The sequence below is a fragment of the Orycteropus afer genome, unplaced genomic scaffold (assembly GCF_000298275.1).
Source record: "Orycteropus afer afer isolate SDZICR_OR568_19922 unplaced genomic scaffold, OryAfe1.0 scaffold00124, whole genome shotgun sequence".
Classification (NCBI taxonomy): Eukaryota; Metazoa; Chordata; class Mammalia; order Tubulidentata; family Orycteropodidae; genus Orycteropus; species Orycteropus afer.
In genome coordinates, this window is record NW_006921711.1 from 1 (window position 1) to 1,277 (window position 1,277).

Genomic DNA, 1,277 nt, shown 5'->3' on the forward strand with positions numbered 1-1,277 from the left:
GTAGCCGTGTCGTTGCTCAGCAGCCTACTATACTCTGCTGACCTTGGGACTTACAATGGACTTAAGTTAATGGCCTGCCATGTGGATTGGTAATATCAGGACTGTGCCTTGTTACTTGTCAACCTTGGGCTTGGCAGCCTCAGCAGCCAGCAGCTGTCTGAGTGAAGAAAAGCCTCTGGCTTCAGTGGGCTGGGAGCAGGAGGCAGAGCTGAAGCCCAAGGCTGAGGGGTTTTCACCCAGCCCCTAGAGCTTGGCACTTTGAACTTGGACTTCTAGCCTCCTGAACTGTAAGAGAATAAACTCCTGCTTGTTAAGGCCATCCCATTTGTGGTATATTTCTTTTCAGAGTGGCACTAGGTAACCAGAACATGATCATAAGTCAGAATTAACTTAGTGGCAACTATCTGTCAATCCATCCAATTATTCATCTACATCATCCTCATAGGCATCATCATCATCATCACCTCAGCCTCTATGTGTCTCTGGGCATATTCATTTATTTTTGAATCCCTATGAAACCTTACCTTCCTCATTTAGGGAAGAGACAGAGGCTCACACTGAATAAAAATATTAGTAACCCACATTTTTTATGTTAAAAAAAATTGGAATAGTTAATATACTCATATGGGTGATGAATTCGTATTATATGAAGAAGTATACATTTAAAAAAAATCTTGCTCCCAGGTTGTAGTCACTTCTTGGTCACAGCCAGCTTCCCAGAGGGAACAAGTAGTTGAACCTGTGGACTCGGGACCATAGTCACAGGGGACATCAAGCTCAATTGACATAACATACTACACAAAACATTGTTCCACCTCCTATTTTGGTGAGTAGCAATCTTAAAAGCTTGCAAGCAACCATCTAGATGCAATGATGGGTCTTTCCTCATCCAGAGCAAAGATGATCATGGAAACAATTAGTCCTAGTGACTGGTACACCATGCGATACTCAGCCTATACAACTATGAGACCAGAAGAACTAGATGGTGCCCGGCTACCACCGTCAACCACTCGGAGGGGGATCTATGTAGGAGATCCTGGATAGTGAGGGAGAACAATGTGCAAAAAAACTCAAAATCATCTGGAAAAAAAAGGGGGGGGGAGAGACCAGGTTTGCTGGTCCAATAGAGCACAGTGGAACCACTGAGACTATGGCCCCTAGCTGCCCTTCAGGTCTAGAATTGAACCCACACCTGTGGCTTCCAGCCAAACAAAAGACAGGCATATGAGGTGAACGTTTACCTGAGGTAGATACACTCCTTGGAGAGATCAATCATG